Source organism: Tinamus guttatus, unplaced genomic scaffold (assembly GCF_059628265.1).
Source record: "Tinamus guttatus ecotype Peru unplaced genomic scaffold, ASM5962826v1 Tinamus_guttatus_pri_ptg000133l, whole genome shotgun sequence".
NCBI classification, from domain to species: Eukaryota; Metazoa; Chordata; class Aves; order Tinamiformes; family Tinamidae; genus Tinamus; species Tinamus guttatus.
In genome coordinates this window covers 2,088,148-2,106,359 of record NW_028288667.1, presented here as the reverse complement: position 1 = coordinate 2,106,359, position 18,212 = coordinate 2,088,148, and the positions used below count along the sequence as shown (strand labels likewise).

The following is an 18,212-nucleotide window of genomic DNA, read 5'->3' as shown; positions in this document are numbered from 1 at the left end:
GTACCTCAAGAAGGTTGCTAGGATCCTGAAACCAGTTTTAATGTAGCTGTGTGTGGCTTTACATAATTTCCTCGTTAATTTTAGCTATGTAAAAAAACGAAGAAAATTTGAGTTCTAATCCTGTCCTTTAAAATCATCTTTAGTTTTTGCTACTTAAGCTGAATGGGATAAGACCAAAATTTCATGCTTCCATGCCATCCCTAGTAGTATTGCAGAATGTAAGGTGGGGAAGAGAACCTTGGCCTCTCTAAAGTCAGTGTAAAGCTCTTCTTCTGTTGTCAATAGGTCCAGAATTCCATCTGTCAGTAATACTAAGCATTTTGAGGAGTATTGACCTTTCCTCACTGAAATGTTCCACTTGGCTCGGATGGCCTTTTTGGAATGTTTTTTTCCTTTTGTTACTTTAGTGAGATCTGTAACTAGAATATAAACTTCTGTTCATGAGTAATTAATCTTGCTGTGTTCAGGTTCTGTGGCTTTACTCAACTGAAGGAGGAGGAACCAAATCCAACCCTTGATGCCCCATATTTGTATATAACAGTGCTTTGTCTCACTTGCCTCTTCTGTTTCCATTCTTATTTTATGCAGAGGTTTTTTTTTTTTTCCCCCTTGGTGTTTGGAAGGGCAAAGGGCTAATGCATAGAGAGACTGCATATTAGTGCAGAAGCAATTCTGTTGTGTGTTATCTCATGTTATGCAAGGGTGTTAGAAATCCCTGAAAATAAGAATTCAGACTGTGTTAGGAATTCATACAGTTTATAATGGGCTCTTGTTTTAGGGAGCATCTAAAAATTGTGTGTGTATAATTCATTTTTTCCTTGAAGCGATGTTGATACATAACTGCTTTGCAGACAGCATTCTGTTAAGACTCGAGAAAATGGCCTTTGATTTTTAGGCTGCAGGATTTTTAAGTGCCATTTCGAGCCTATTTAGAAAAGCTCGTAATCTTTGCCCAATGGTGTTCATCTAGAACCAGAGAAAAAGCAATAGCCATTGCTGGTAATGTATCTCTTCCATGTTAAATTTTTGTATGGAGAGAATAATATAAACAAGCCTATTTTCTCTTTCAGACTCAGTGAGACTGACTACCTTGTATGTAGGAACAAGCATCTTATCTCACTCGTATGCTACACACTGGCACGTTCTGCTTTTTAGGATAAGTTCTTACATCCTTTCTTCCTTTTTTCCTAGTAGTGGTTGTTAATAACAATGCTGTAATTCTGTTTAACAGAGGTTACTTGCTAAACCCCCATTATTAACTAATTTACTAAAGTTAATTAATTCACTAAACACCAATAAGTAACACGTTTCAAATCGCTAGGTAAGCGAGAAAGCTACATTGCTCTACAGCTCTTAGTTTTGTATTTTCTTCTACCAGGATCACAGCAGTGCAGCTACAGCCATTCAGGTAATATGCCATTAAAACAGCATAAGGTGTTGTGAATCAGGGCATGTAAAATGCTGCAGGAAGGCAGAGAAGCAGTCTAGACCGCAGTTCTTGTTCATGCTGGCCCAGGGGAATGGCCCCTCCGCAGTGCTGACGTTCGCAGAGCTGACAGCTTGCGCCGGGGGGTCTGCTGAGAGTTAAGCAGGTGGTCTCTCTTGCTGTGTGCCTCTTGTCTGGTGTGGTACACAGCTTTCACACTCCCTTGAAATTACATTTTTTTTCCTGAGCTTGGTCTTTTTAAGAGTTTCTGTCCTGGAATATGTATGTCATTGTGGATTTTAAATTCTTTTTATTAAACTAATTATATCTTATTAAAAAATGGGGCTCTTCTAGATTCCTATTAATAACTTTCAAAGCTTTAGTATTTTCTGGTAGTACAAACTCTGGCGTGATATAGGTGTTCCTATATTACTATAATTTATCCTATTTTACGTATGAAAATATCTGTTTCAGAGCAGAACATTTTTATGAGTTTAAATATCCACCTAAAGGAGATGGCAATGATCTGGTTATAGTGTCTAGTAGCATACTGGACAAACCTTTCATTTAAATTAGCATTAAGGAGGTTAAGTACCCCATGCATTTCTGTTTTCTTACCTCCTCGTGTGCCTTATGGCTCCCCATTCATTTATTCATTTACATAAGTTGTTTGAAAATCTAAGCATGAAGGTAGTGCTGGCTGCTGGTTTCAGTGGCTGACAGGGAATACAGAGGTGTGGCAGGCCTGATTTCCTCCCGACACCGTAGGGATAAACTCCGTGTGTTTGGCAGGTGGAAAGAGATGACAAAATGTGTGGTCATTGACAATTATAATGTTAGTGTTTTTTTTCCTTCACCTTTCTGTTTGCAAGGTCTAGTGTTTTTCGTATCGTATTACATATAGGCCGTGATCCTGATTGACCGTTAAAGTCTATAGTGCTGTGCCTGCTTCTACAGATATTGGTGAAGATCCAAGTAACATCATGTTACTTTTCTGTGTTGTAAAATGATTATTAAATTTGAATTGGGTTAGAAAATAACATAGTGATTCATAATGCTGCATGCAGTGCATGCTGAATTTTGAGATCAGTAAAAATAGCAAGGGTAGCTGCTTCGAACAACTGTCAAATTTGAGAGGCCAAAATTAATTGACAATTTCTTTCTCTCCTGATTTGAGAGAGGAATAATTTAGCTTTAAGGGATGATGATGAAAGGAAGAAAACCCTGACGGATAAATTGTTTAGGTATTTCTGCTCTCACCTACCAGATAATTTTTTTTTCATTTTTTTCTTTTTCTTTTTTTTTTTTTTTTTCCTTTTTTCAATTCAGGAAAGTTTCTTAGGCATTTTTTTCTCCATAAAGAAAGATGGTTTATTTAGTAGATTGAAGAGATCTTAGGCAGCCCTATCTCTTTTGTTCTCACCATAGAATCATAGAATCATTAAGGTTGGCAGGGACCTCTATAGAGGTCATCTAGTCCAACTCCCCTGCACACACAGGGTCACCTAGAGCACGTGGCACAGGACTGCATCCAAGTGGGTTTTGAAGATCTCCAGAGAGGGAGACTCCACAACCTCTCTGGGCAGCCTGTTCCAGTGCTCTGTCACCCTCACTGTTAAAATTTTTTTCCTTAAGTTCCTGTGGAACTTTTGGTGCTTCAGTTTGTGGCCGTTTCCTCTAGTTCTGTCAGTGGCCGCCACTGAAAAGACGCCAGCACCATCCTCCTCACTGCCTCCTTTGAGGTACTTATAGACACTGATTAGACCCCCTCTCAGCCTTCTCTTCTCCAGGCTGAACAGGCCCAGGTCCCTCAGTCTCTCCTCATAGGGCAGATGTTCCAGGCCCCTGATCATCCTTGTAGCCCTGCGCTGGACTCTCTCCAGCAGCTCCACATCCCTCTTGTACTGTGGAGCCCAGAACTGGACACAATACTCCAGATGCGGCCTCACCAGGGCTGAGTAGAGGGGCAGGATCACCTCCCTCGACCTGCTGGAGATGCTCTTCTTAATGCACCCCAGGATCCCATTGGCCTTCTTGGCCACGAGGGCACACTGCTGCCTCATGGTCAACTTGTCATCCACCATGACACCCAGGTCTTTCTCTGCAGAGCTGCTCTTCAGAAGGTCAGTCCCCAGCCTGTACTGGTGTCTGGGGTCATTCCTCCCCAGGTGCAGGACCTTGCACTTGGCCTTGTTGAATTGCATGAGGTTTTTCACCGCCCAGTCTGTCCAGGTCCCTCTGGATGGCAGCGCAGCCCTCTGGGGTATCAAGTACCATACAAGTAATTATGTATTTCTGATACTACATGGTATGAGTCTCTTTGGATGATGGAGTTCGTGTGGTTAGTAGCTTTCATCTGGAGTTGGGTCAGTGTTATAAGCAGTGGACTTGGAAGCAGTTGATGTTTAGCTGAATAGCAACCAGCAGCCGAATAGCTTGTCATCTTCAAAAATTAAATTGGGTGCTCCAGAAGTGCTGGAAAAAGCAGTTGTTTCGTAATTGAGGTTTGAAATTGAGAAAAGAAAGGTTGGAGAAGGAGAAATAATATTCTGGGAATGAATGTGATCCTGAGTGCTGTTCGTTGAATGAGAGATTCCTGTCTAAGGAGAAGAATTGCGCTTGCCTGTACTGAGACTTCGGGAGTAAAGGAGGAGGGTGCTTCTACTTTCTTATCTGGGTATTGTCTCCCGAGCGTGGAAAATGAGAAGAGAGATTCAGTCCAAATCCTAGTATCTTGCTGTTCTTCCTTTTTTCTATTTTTTTGCTGTGAGCACAAATCATCTTCTGCAAAAAAAAATGGGGAAAATCTTTCTCTTGTGAAGAAATAGCCTCTAGAACAGAAGTCTCATTAGAATCAAATTATGTACTTAATAATTCGGGATACTATTTTAGAAGTTATAAAACTCAGACCTTCATATTGCCTTTTTCTCTCCTTTTCACTCTCTTTGTCCCTATGCTTTGGTCAAGTGTGTAAACAACACTTTAAGCCATCCTGGTCACTGACCATTTTACTCTTTTATTAAATTCTTACCATTTTTAGGTGACCTGTTCTCTAGGGTATATATACAGTGGTCATTGACTTCAATGGCAGGCGCTTGCACTTAGACAGGATATTGTCCCTTTGTAAAGAAATAAGATTAACACTGATAACCTTGTCATGGTTTCAAAGGCACGTTAACGAGGTCCTTGTTGTTTCTGTGGATTCCCTCGATTTCAGTAAGAAATCTGTGAGAAAATGAAAATATTATTTAAGAACAGTTTGTAAAGCATGTTTAATAAACATCTTTGGGAAAATAAAAATATTATTTGAAACTACAAACAAAGCTGAAAAGCTTGTTGCATAGCTAAGAAGTATTATTAGAGAATTACTAACAAATATAATGTCAGCATCTGATTTGTGGTCTGATTTGTGCACGTGCTGTTTTCCAAGCATAGCAACACTACAATTATCAAAAAGAAAGCAGAGGATGGTAATAGTCCTCATGGGTACTTCCAGTAATAAATGTAATTGAGTTTACTGAATAGCAGCCCTAAATGTGCATTGATTTTTGAAGAAGAGGCAAAAAACTAGCAAAATTATTTCCAAATAAGTATTTATTTTATTTAGTACAAGGGTTCAAAAAGAATATTATAAGTGTCTAACTGTTTTTAAGGCCTCTACTAGGGAAATTACAATTATAAAAAATACACCATGAGTTAAATTTATGCCAACTCAAAGCACTAAGGTATTTTAGCAAGCTGTGTGCTGTATACATGAATAGATTAAAGCTATGTTTGTGTCAGAACCTAAAGGTGCTACCACTGAGGAATTCTACACCATCAGCTATCACGCATTGCATGTCAGCTGCATAAGATGCATTGCTATTAAAGCTGCCAGAATGTCAAAGCAAGTGCCTCTTGAGGTATCTGAAATATTTCATCTGCTAGTTAAATGGTAATCATGGAACAAATCAATATTTAAAAAAAGTTTGGTTAAGGCAGTGTTGAAATAAATAACTTACTAAGAAATAGAGACTTTGGGGGTACTGGGCCCTTCCTTAATGTATAAAAATGCACGTATCAATGAAAACATGTGCATGGGCCAACAACAGAAAAGCTTGCTGGAAGAAATGATGTGGAAGCTTGCAAAGTGACATGAAATTTTCATGCTGTGACTATAGAGAAACTTAGCACCGTTGTGTCATTGCTGGTTCAAACCTCTAGCATAAAAAATAATTGAAATATATTTTAAAATTACATTCTTTAAAACCTCTCATTACATTAGGAAGGAAATGTTTTTTAAAATTGCAAAGAGCAAAAATTGTTGAAACTCATTTCCTGCAGATGTTTTAGACTGAGAGGATACAATGTACCAAGATTGAAACCTCCCCTACTAAAAAAAAAAAAAAAAAAAAAAACCAACTACAACAACAAAAAAAAAACTTTACAATCTTTATACTGGTTAGATAATATGTAGAAATATATTTCTTTATTTCCTTTCCTGGAATGTGTAACTGTTTCCATATAATGAATTCCATCTGTTCTTGTCTTCTAAAAGCAGTGTTTTCTCCTGGGTAAGTTAGTACTTTTATTTTTTAACATATATGTTTTTCAAACTACAGGCCTCTTCATAATTTTAGTGTTAGAGTAACAACGTAAGATTGTGTCCAGAGGTACACATGCTGTTCCTCCAGTCTTTAAGAACAGCTAAATATGCGTACCTGAAGGGAGTATATGGATTATGTGCTTTGTCCCGCTGGTGATGGCACAGCATGGTTCTGGTTCTGATTTTGCAAGGCAAAAAACACTTGGAGAAATGTGCAAATCTCACTTATATTTTTGGTAGCTAATATTTTGCCGAAGGGGAACAGTTCCTTCATCTCGCGTAGTGATTGTTTTCTATTCTGGAATGGTGCCTTATGATGTTTTAGGTTTGGAAGTGCAAGTGTGATTTGATATAAATTATTCAGTGTCCTTGAAATACATCTGTAACACAGTACAATGTGGTCTGACTAGGGGCTGCAAGACATACTTGGCTTGTGGGGTAATTTTGTTCAGTCTGAACCAAAATTACTGGAGAGAGCAACAAAACAGTAAATGGAGGTGGTGCTTCCTTGCCCTTTGGCTGCTTTGCAGGAGCTCTTTGGATTCCTGCTTATTTTGTCCTTTAGGCAGCAGAGTAGAGAGGAGTTACAGTTATCATCCACTCTTCTTAAAGCAGTGGCCTTCACGCAGTGAGGTGGCTATGTAGAGGCCATGGTTTTCGTGTTCCTTCACTCCAGGTGAACTGATCACTTTATCTGCAAGGGAAATCTTGAAGCAACACTGGATTTTTTTTTTTTTTAAATTTCCCAGTGGCTCTATTCAGTCAATCACGTATTTTACTAGATTCATAAACAAATATGTTCCAGCTTTTGGCAGGTTTTTTGCATGTGCAGTTCTCAGTATACCTGCACAGAAACAGGGGTTTGACTCATCCTGTCTGCCTTGAAGGAGTATCAGGGGTTTGTTAGGCCACTGCAAGTTCTCCAGCCCTGCTTTCAGCAAACATCAGAATTTATTAAGTGGCAATATCCACAGTTTTTGTCTTTTATGGAGTAATCTGCTTTGCAGAAGCATGTATAGCCGTATCTGAAAGAGTTATGAATTTAAACTTAAGCTATGGATTTAGACTATGTAACATGATGAACCTGGGTAGTTTTCAGGATTTGCCTTTCTAAAGTATATAAACTGTTAAAAATCTGAGGAGTTACATAGGCAATCCCTAGATAGATCTTCAATATACAATTTGAGGATCACGGCCATCAGATGCTTTCTGATCCTTGGGCTTTATATTTTTGCTAATGGGATAGTACCAGTAGTGTGTATGTGCTGAATTGTGCTATTACCTCTAGCATGTTCTTCAGAAGAATACAAAAACCACAAATACAAATCATAAATCAGCAGAATTATTTTGATAAGGTTTATTTAACCTTGATGTAATACTAAATAAATCACTTGTAAAAGGTTATAGAATATTTAATATGTGAAATATTGTTATCTTTTTCGTATCTGTTGTATCTGGTTGTTACTCTTGGAAGAGGCTACTGTTTGGAAGCATAAACATTTTCTTCCAAAAGAAAACTAAAGAAAAACAATACTTGGATATCACCTTTGTTAACACTCAACTGACAGAATATAGATGAGAATTCCAAGATCTAGTTGGTATCTAGTTGAACTTCATGCAAAAGTGTTAAGTGAAGCTACGCAACTGGTAGCAGTGAACACTTTGTCTTGCTTCCCTTCCCTCTGCTCCAGCTTTAGCATCCCAGCAGTATTTGTGAGGGCCCTGGCATAAATAAAAAGCACTGTGTGACTAGCTAGCATACGCCGTTTACTAATGTTTCCAAAAAGCAGAGAATTGGCATGTCTTGTTAAATATTTTCATAGTAGAAGAGATGAGTACTGTAGTGCTGCCTTTCCTCCTTCCTACTGGAGATTTCCTTCTACACGAAAGCCATATAGTGTGTACCTTGTGTGCTCAGATACATCAGTGACACGGCTCAAAATGACACATCATTCCAGAGCATCCATTTGACAGACTTCATCCTTTGCTTATTGGAAGCTTCCTTTTAGCTTTTTAGATATCTGTTTCCCAAAATTATTTTAATAGTGCCTTTTTGATATGATACACTTGAATAGACAACATCATCAAATGCATTTTAGGGAAAAGCTATTAAATGATTTATCTGAAAATTGCAGAGCACAGATGAGAGATCATCTTCCTTTGCCTATACAAAATTCCTATTCTAACCATATAGTTTAATGATGATGAGAAATCACAGAAATTACAGTTATTATTAATCTTTCTCAGTCTTTATCTTTTTTATATCTTAGTTATGTAGAAAGGTTTTTCAGACATGAAGATTCTGAATTATTCATGTTACAGTCATGCATCAACACACAAACTGGTCCCTTGAGGAACCAGTACTGTGTATTTGGCTTTGTTATTATGGATTTTGCTTTGTAAACATTTTGTAGTGAGACCAGCAATTAGTAAACCAGCACAGAACTTAAAACTGCTGCCATAATGGAAGACATAAAAAGCTAAAGTGGTTTGACCCATTGGAAAGGATTATGTCTAAAATGTATTTGGATTCTCTTTTTCCCTTCGTTTTTACTGAATTAATTTCATTACTGTTGCCTTTAAAATAAAAACAACTGTAATAGGCTTACAGGTGCATTTAAATATATTTTGCAGACTGCTGACATAATGGCTGTTGCTATAAAAAGCAGCAATGTTACAAACTGAGGATATACTAAAGGCTCTTGGTGGCATCTTGCACTTAAAAAAAAACAGTGTTCTGACAAATGACCGTGCCTACAGCTTCTTCGCATTTATTAGACTGCAGACTCTCTCCCAACTACTTCAAGGTGCTCTGTGAGAACTGAGATTTACAAAAGCCTTTAAATGATGACGTACATCGGTACAGTGGTAGGCTGGAATTTAAATGTGCAGGGAGCTATATCATATCTAGGAAGCACTGATACTCTAATTGGAGATGCTGTATATCCTGGAGTTCTCCATACACATTATAGCCCACAATTTTACTTTTTAATTGTAGGCATCTAGATTATTTAGGCAATAGTAGTTTTTAATTATTTAGGAACTACTGGCTTTGGGTGTCTTCCTGCAGTTGCATTGAGTTTGAATGATTGTTGTAGGTGAGAAAACTTCTCAGTTCACATAGTTCAAATTAAACAAGGATCAAAATGGTTTATGGATTTATTAATAACATGTTCTGCCCCAAAAGCCAGTAAACTGTGTCTTCAGGATGATTAGCAGCAATGATGATTATCAGTACATAAACCACAGTATTAGACCATCATAAAATATTGATATAAAAGTACTATTTTCTAAATACTTTTATAACTAATCCTAATCTGCTGTGCCCCATACTTCACTTCCCTACTTGAAGTAGAGGCTCATTGCAGCACTTGACAGGGAGGCTGCTCTGTCTGGCCTTCAGGGAGGTTGTAAGGCTGCTGAGTTGTTTTCTGATAGTGTCAGACCACGTTTTTACTACTGCTGTTTCCCCAGTGTTGCAAATGTTTATGTTTCCTTATGGATCTTAACAAGCAACTTTTGTTTCAAAAGTGTCTTTATACTTTACTAGCTACTGTTAATGTGGCTCAGGGTTGTCATGATCTTGGTTAGCATGGTTACTTTTGGGCAGACTCTCTGTAGACAGCTTTGGGGTGCTTCATTCACACGTGCTGTTTACACTCACATCCCTATCTTAACAGCAGCTCTTGCCAAGGTGTTTTGCCAAGGAGGTGGAGCAGGCAGGCAACTCTGCTTAATGCTCCCAAGCTGCCAACTGGCTGGCGCCAGGAGACTCCTGCTCTAGCGCACTCTAGATTTGACTGTTTTCTCAATGCCATATTTATTCTACAGAAATAGAAATCACAGCCGAAAGCCCAAGAAAACCACTGCAGTGTCAAAAATGCCTCATCATCAGACCAAAGTGAGTCTTTTGATATTCTGTAATGGGTTTCTCCAATGCTTATGTCCTCACCTTTTGAAAGGCTCTCAGTAAGCAACACCAAATTTCTGAGTACTTATTCCATATACTTTCACCTAGAAGTTTTATGTCCTTTGTTTTCATCTGCCTTCTCACTAAGTTGATTTTATAGTGATTACTTGCATCCTAACATTTTGTTCTCTCAGCCAAGGAATCTGAATGTTTGTCGCTTTTTACGTAAACATTTCGAAGACAGATGGATAGTTCTTAATCTCTATTTTGTGAATTTGTAAAGAAAGACTCAACTTACCAAGTTGCAGGTCTTACAAGGATCTTTAAACTTCTGTTTTGTATCATACTCTACTGTAAAGTAACAGTCAGTCAGAAGCAGAGCTGGAGATAGGACCCCAGAGATCTAACTGCTGCTTTCCAGTCGAAGCAATGATCGGAGACACCTTTGACTTCTTATCAGTCACAGGCTGCTGAAGTTATTCTCATGTTTAAAATATGAGTGGCTGATAAAAAATTGTTATGAAGAATATAAATGTTATCATTTGTATTATCTTTAATAGACATGCGTGTTTCATTTTTTCATTAAAAGCCTCCAAACATTTTTTTGCTTTCCATAATAGCTTTAAGTTTAGCAGGCTATCCACAGATATATTTGATGAGGGACATGCTAAAATAGCAAAAACAACAACAACAAAACCCTTAAATTACAATAAAGAATTATTCCTGTGTTTTAGTTCTTTGTCCAGAGGAATAAGAACTGTAGTCTTCAGCATTTCTGGTAACTCTGTGAGGTATAAAAGTTGGCTTAACTAAAAAGCTGAGTAATTCACTTGGAAAACAGCGAACAGTCTGCAGATTTTTTTTTCTCTTAGCTCTGCCAATGTATGTTATGGGGAAATGGCTAAATGAGGAAACTCATGAAAACATTTCCTCAATTCACACTTCCCACTCAACTGACAGTTCAAAAGCTGAGTCAGAAGGGCTAAGAATTGCTTAAAAGCACTTCTTGAATTTGGCATTGACTTTGGAGCTAGGATTTCATCTTTGTTTTTGGCACAATACCCACTACTGTGATCAACTGCCTTAAGTCTTGACCAGTGAGGGTCCTTTATTAAAAATGAATAGTTTTTGGTAGATTATTTTTTCTCGCCTCTTTTTCAGGCATTGATGCTTAAAATCCATTAAGGTTTTATTTTGGCAGAAGAGTAGCAAACTGATTTTGTGTTAAGTTCAACTTTCTGTATTAACCGGCCAGAGCTATGAGAAGAACTGAAGTACTAATGGCTTGTCCGTGTAGTAGTGAAAACTGAGAAAATGTTAACTGTTAGCATCAGGGGGTGTTTTTATTCTTGGATTTACCTGTTTCATAATCTGATATCTATGCAGCACCTGATTCTGCAAAATGCCAGATGCAGGAGCTCTTACCACACTGACTGTTTAAAGTTTCTTTCGCATTTTCTCTGAAACTAAGAATTTCAGCACTGGGCAGTCAGTCATTGAGAGTGATAAACTTTAACTACCACAAATATCTCTGGTCTACCATAAAAGAAATGCTTGTAAAAGTTGATAAAGGAGGGTATGGATCATCAGATTTATATGGTGATCATGAAAATTAGGTATAGTTGTGGAAGGAAAGGGAACCTTTTTCATTGTAATACATCTTTTTTTTTGGACTATTTTACTGATAAATCCAAGATTTAGTGGAATAAGTAAGTTTACTTACTGGAGTAAGTTTACAAAACTATAGAACTATTCTACTCTATGGAAATGATGGGAAGAAGGGGAGGGGTTGAGAAAGAGGGAAGCTTCAAAGTAAGCAGTTGTATTTTCTTATCTGTTTACATTTATTTGAATTTGTTTAAATTTGCTATAAATGGGACTGCCTCTGCACATGTACTAGAACCTTAGATTGATTAAAAATTCAGGTTTTCCTTATTTTCAGCTGCATTGTGTTAATTATCTCCATCATGACTTCAGATTGTTAGGAAAAAGTTCATTAAATAAAGCTTGCATTGGAATTCTCAATGACAGTGGAAGAGCATAACTGGCTGGGAAGCTGATATGTGCAGGAGTGTTTTCTGCAGCAGAATTGATACTGAGTGATAGCAGAGGAGAGAAGTGTGTGTTTTGTATTCATGTGGAAATTTCACTCGGGTCTTTTGAGACAGATTTTCTTTAATGTATAATAAAGTCTGGTCTGTTTGAATGAGCATGGTTACTCATTTTGCTTGGGTAAACAGAGTCAGTCTCATGTAAATTAAGTGCAGAATTTCATTCTATACTCTAAATAACTTTGGTCTGAACAAATGCATATATTGCAGCATTAAGCCTTGTTTCAGGGAAAGGACTGACAATGACAACAGAGTCATAAGCTAGAATATGACATTTATTGGGAGGATGGTATAGAGTCTTTCAAAAAAGCCATATATATGCAGTAAGTATTTATATGATTTTCTAAAACTTAGTATTTTATGGTAGTCTGCAGTGGCTTAATTGGTGTCATTAGTTGAAAATATTTTGCCCACAAATAGGTATAAATACAAATGAACATCATGTCTGCCTTAGCATCTTTGTGGCTACAGAGTTGCTGGGAGGACCTTTTTGTGCTGCTGGAACTTGAACCCACTTGGCTGTGCCTGCATATATCATGTATGCTGTGAATGGTTGCCTTTTCAGAAAGTAAGAATCTGGATCACAGATTTGCCTGAGGTATCACTTGAAAAGATGGCCTGTCCCAGATGGATCAAATTGTGTAAGTGCACGTTGCTGCTCAGGTGTTGGGTGCAGGAGCTCCTGGCACACTGCTGTCAGTGCTCTGCCTTAGAGCTAATGGAGGAGCATGTGGCAGCAGCAAGGCACAACAGTCAAGAGCAGGAGCAACCAAAACCATCTGTGTTATGTTTTGGTTAGCTGGGAGAAGGTGAAAAGATAAAACTGCTGGAGTAAGTCTTGGTGGTTCTCTCTTCCTGTGTCACCTTTTTGTCTATGTCTAATTTGTCAACCAGATATCAGTTTGGGAAAGATTTAATCTCTGTGGATGCAGTCCCTCAGCATTAGATGGAAATGTAGTAACTCAAAGTGCACAGCGTGTCAGGTAGTCACATGAATATTAGGCACTTAAAGTGTGGTTTAAATTTCTGGAAGGAAAATGAAGGACCGTGAAAGAAGGCCTGTAAAGCAGGAACCGTTACCATTGTGTGTCTGAAAAAGAGAGGATTTCTTGCATGCCCCTTCCATCTGAGAGTGCTTGTTTGCTCTCTGAGAGTCTGTGTTTTCAGCTTTAATAGGAATTGCAATTCACCAGCTTTTGGTAAGCGCGTATGAAAAGTATATTGAACTATCCAAATACCTTTGTTATGTGATATTGTAGGAGACATATAGACAAAAGTGTGTAAAAACTTATGCAAACATCCAAATGGTGAACGTGAAGAAGTTGTAACTTTACCTAAACACATCAGTATCCTCAAATTTGAATTTCTGTCACATGTAATTTCAATCATGATAAAATAGAAAGGTGCACTTCTTACTGTGCCTACCATAATGCAAGAAGTGATGCTCAAATTACGTGTCATTGTTTGTACTAGGGCTTAAGCTGTCCCAGCAGAAACACATTTGTGTTATGTGAATATATTTGCTTGTTAATAATCCACATAATAATATGCTTCAGGTCTGGCAAAAATGGCTGCATATTTCAGACTATGTTTCCTTAGTAAGGAAGTTAAGAGTAATGCCTTGACTGTATATGCTATCAAAATTAAACAGTACAGGAAAAACTGAGGAGTACATGCTCATTCAAAAGAGTTCGTAATAAGGAGGTTTAAAGGGAAAATTCCAGCCAAAGCAAGGGTTCCTGTTTGGGAAGACAGTGCTTGCGAAAGTTGCCCCTTCTGAAAATTGGCCCTTGGTCATAACGAGTGCAAACATCTGACTCATCTGTAATATAGCCTGGCTCTAGAGATGAAAGCAGCCTACGTATCTGTGCAAGGATGACGCTGAGTTGTCTTTCCTTAATGGATTTCAGGAATGTAAAGTGATAGGTCAGAAAAGTTCCAAATCTTTTTGTAATTAACTTACAATCTACTAAAATAATGAGAAAGAGAGAATTTGAGTAATCTTACCACTTTCAGTGAGATGATAAATGTGATTGAAAACACCCATTTCTTTGAGGACATCAGAATCATGATGACTATTTGATGCATATTTATTGATTACATTCAAAAAGATCCTTAATGCATATTACAACTAAGTGATTAATCTATCACTGTTGCCCTTAGAGTAGTGTACCATCTCAGGTACTGGTAAATGCTGTGCTCATACTAAGCTTGAAGATTTCTGTTGTAATTAATTTTGAGATGTGTATATTAATCTCAAAAAAAATAATACTCTGATTCAAGATTTTAGTCATTCGATTAATAAAACTCTTATTCCAGTGATGATAGTTAACGTGCTTATCTTGAATAAGGAACCTTACACAGCGAATTTAAATATGCTTTCCCAGCCTCGGGTCCAACCCTATCTAAGCACTCTTTTGTAACCTGCATATTTGTACTAGGTGCATATTTTCAGATGTAAATTGGATAATCCTCATTAAATGAAAACTGGACATCGCCGTGCAATTTTTAGAATAACCCTATGTCCTTTTGCCCTCAATCCAAATCATATTATGGTGTAGAGAGAGACTGTCACGCTCTTCAAACAGTAGAAAATGGCTAAATCTGATGCAAAGCCACATCTTCTTTATTCCAGAAGGAGCAAGTGTTGATTGAACACATTTGCTGAACATCCCTTGAGCCATGCAGTTCTGTTTATAGTACTTGCCTTTGCTCTGGAGGGAACTGATTAACTCTATTTAAATGCTACAGCAGCCATGGAAAGTGAGCCTGCAAGAAAAAATATAAAGATGAAATGCCTATCTATCTATCTATAAAGAAAATATAAGGATTAATTAAAGATGAGCCTAAACTTATCTCATGAATTTCCTTAGAAGTCATTACAGCATTGCTTTGTGTTTGCAAAGAAAAAAAGAAAACTTGTCCCCTAGTGTTATCTTATCTTGGAGCATCTGTATATGAGCAATAGAAGATTTATACATACATTGTAAGATATTAGTCCCTTCTGTCTGCCACAGTCATCACCTAAGGGATATAAAAGAGCAGTTTTCATGCTTTGGGAAGAAAATGTGGTAGAACAGAGAGGTCACACAAGAGGTTGATACCCTTGTGTGCAGAGAAACCCGGGATGTGGGGATATTAAGAGCAGTGACTTGACTCGCTGGCTGTCATGTTAACAGTGTCTGGTAGGCCATGTGCACTGCCAGGCCGAGGAGCTGCATTCAGTCCTAAGTGAAATCATCCCTGTTTTGCACCAGGGTGGATGGGAATTACCATTTCTCTCTGCTAACGGCTGGCTTCATCCCTCCACTTAGGAGGAGTCTGTTGCAACAGCCGATCGATATCGAAGCCAGGGTTGTGAAGTGGCAGTAATGTATGAACTGGCTGCTAGTTTTGTGTTCTCATACCTGCGTGAGCATCTTCCTAAGCTTTTGCAGAGGAAAAACTGTTTTTCTGGAAAAGCTGGCTGTTGAGTTTTCTCATTCTGCTGCTGTAAGCTTATTTTTAAACTTTTAATTGATTATTATGAAACTAGGAAGATAATTTATTTCCAGGGTTATCTCAAATTCTTTTCTGAACACAAAATTGAAAATAATGGGATTACTTTGTTAAAGATTTACATGTGGGTGATAATAGAATCTGTAACCCTGTCTTTCAAGATTTTTTACAGATTCTCAGAAGAAAGCGTGACATCATTTGTACTTGGAAACTCAAGTAGAAACTGATGGGAGTGTTGTTATCCTAACAAAATGCTGTTTACAAATATTGTTCAAATTGACTTATAAATGAAAATCCTAAAGCCTATTAATTGAAAACCTCCCCAAAATGTTCACTTTGAACATTGAAACATTCACTTTTTATTTTATTACAACTAGCGTAAGCTGTGACATGAAAATTCTAGTAGAATCCCTCAGTTTTCTTATTAAAATATCTAAAGAGGGTGTTTCAATACGCTTGAATTTTTCAAGTCACAAAAACTGCTGAAACTGACCTTTCCTGCCATCAGGGAACAGAAGATATTGCTTTATTCTCTACTTTTACTTTTCGTAAAGAATATTACATTTATGCAGGTTTGGTATTTTCATTACTCAGTGAATACAGCACGCCTGTTTTTTTTATAGTATTTCTTCCTCTGGTAAAACTAAGAAAAGGAATACTGTAACTAATTCTCAAACAATAGCTGCATGAAAACTATGAAAGATTTATGGTCATTTATACAATATTTAAACTAAATACACTTCACCATGGGGAGATGTCAGTGTTGTCGTGGCAACGGCTGAAGATGTATCCTAAATGGAGAGAGTAGATGTCTCAGGTTTGCCCGGGCTTAAGCCAACACCTAGGCTTTCTTTTGCTGTGCTCTGAAGGAGCAGGAGCTGCATCTGCTTTGCCTGCTGATTTCTTCATTTAGAACCATTTTTCTCTATTTAGGAAAAAAAAAAAAAAAAAAAGGCATGTGAAGAATGCAGAGAAACCTACAGCCTGAGAGGATGAGTGCTGCTGCTTTCATTTTGCTTTAGCAGCATATCTTGTATTAGGAAAATAGGAGATGGAGAAGCTGTTTTGAGGTTGAGTTTGAAGACTTAGTTTAAGCTTGTCTTGAATGTTCTTTGCTTTTCTCATCTGAAAACGTTTCTGTTGATGCCAGAAGTCTGGGACCTGAGGCTTGTAGGGCAAGAGAACATGAGTGATCTACTGTGGATGGATGTAGAGAAGCTCAGCTCCTCTTGCTCTTTATGTTGCAGGCCAACTCTGCTACTGCTTCCATCTCATCACACAGGCTAGTCAGTACTGGTGTCCTGTGTTTTCACAAATCTAGTGTAGTGTAAAGCTGTCTTTCAAGAAGATGTGAATCTGAGCTCTTGAACTTAATCCCTTCTGCTCAGTTTTGCTCACTTTCCCTTCTTCCAGTGCATGTATGCATATACACAGAACATGGAAATACAGCAAGCATGTTTTGCTTTACTTTGCTAAACCGGTGGTTTTCTTTAATCAGGAGATGTATACAAATTACCAGCTTGCCTTTGTTTGGATTCAGTATGAAGTATGCTTTGTAGTAATTCATTATTGCTTTTTGAATTCTTGGTAGAGTGTGGTGGTTGATTCGTATTGGCCACTTGTTTCCACTGTATTTGTTATCACTGAGCAGCTTTAGAGGTGATACATGCAACAGTTCCAAAAAGCAAAGAGAAAATAACAATATGTTCTTGTTTAATGTCTCGTATTTCTCTAATTACATAGTTACACATAATAAATACAGACTATACTAAAAACAATAATAAAGAGAGGACTTCTATATTAAGAATAGCATAAAGTATATAATTAACTGCCCAAATTCATTAACAAATCAGTTCATGTTTTCTGTAGGAATTTCTGTGTAGGCTTTTCTTTGTCTTGTACCATTCTTAATAATCTGTGTAGGTCTGTGTAATGACAGATTACAGATCAGCTGTAATAACAGCATTCTTTCTTTGATGTACTTTCCAGATGTTTTCATCAAGACAGCAATAAGACAGCAGTAAGGTTTTGAAATAGAGAGTTATGTTAACTACAAAGCTACATTAATGATTACTCCTTAAGGAAAGAAAAAAAGAAAAAAAGGATATGCTTGTTATCCTTAATAATAACCTCTTGGGTTTCATTATTTCTTAAGTAATTCTTTTAAAGATCTGTCATAGAATAACTGGAATAAAGTTTAGGATCAGATCACAACAGAGGCAGCTTTTTACTATAACTACAGGGGAAAACACAGATTGACAGGTCACAGTTTAAGGATGAACCGGTGCCTTACTGATGTACTGCAGTTTGACATTTTCTTTTTCCATATGTATCACAATTTATTGTTAGAGTGAATTTTATAAAGAATTGAAAATATTTTTGAGTAAGAAAAACACTTGTATTCAGATGTTGATCTGAGGTGACACTGAAAGAACATAAGTGCTTCCAAATTTGTTAGAGTTGCTTAGCATCAAAAAAAAAGACTTGTTCTTTGGAGTTCTTTAAATCTAGATCGTTCTAGTGAATCATCTTCAAGAGTGAGTTAGACCCACTGATTCACTTTTAATGCATTTTAGTGTATTTTTATAAAAGGTGAAAAAATCCTTTTATGTAGGTGTGTGTATGTTTGACATTGACAATGAGTAGCAACAAAATGTATTTCAAATGTGGATCTGGTCCGGT

The 18,212-nt window shown here is 37.4% G+C and overlaps 1 protein-coding gene across 2 annotated transcripts in view; it reads left to right on the top strand.

Moving 5' to 3' along the window:
* The window catches only part of TMEM163 (transmembrane protein 163), an 87,494-nt gene that overhangs the window by 18,670 nt on the left and 50,612 nt on the right, over positions 1-18,212 (top strand). The gene's annotated exons all lie outside the window — the stretch shown is intronic.